Raw genomic sequence first — 237 nt, forward strand, 5'->3', positions numbered from 1 at the left:
GTCGCATCCTGCTCAGGACATGTCCCCCCTGATCTGTGCTGCTCCCGGGGGGCCGAGGTCAGGGTGCAGCACCTTGGAGGGATCGCTGGGCTCCGGCTCCGCGTCACCCACCACCCATCCCTCGCCCATGGCTATGAGGGAGGAGGGCAGGGTGGGTCCCACAGCCATGGCCGCAGGGTTTGGGGAGTAAATCGGGGGGGCTGCCGCAGCCCCCCTCTGCCCCCAGCCCCCACCCCC

The sequence above is a fragment of the Fulmarus glacialis genome, unplaced genomic scaffold, assembly GCF_000690835.1.
Source record: "Fulmarus glacialis isolate BGI_N327 unplaced genomic scaffold, ASM69083v1 scaffold24120, whole genome shotgun sequence".
In the NCBI taxonomy this organism is placed as follows: Eukaryota; Metazoa; Chordata; class Aves; order Procellariiformes; family Procellariidae; genus Fulmarus; species Fulmarus glacialis.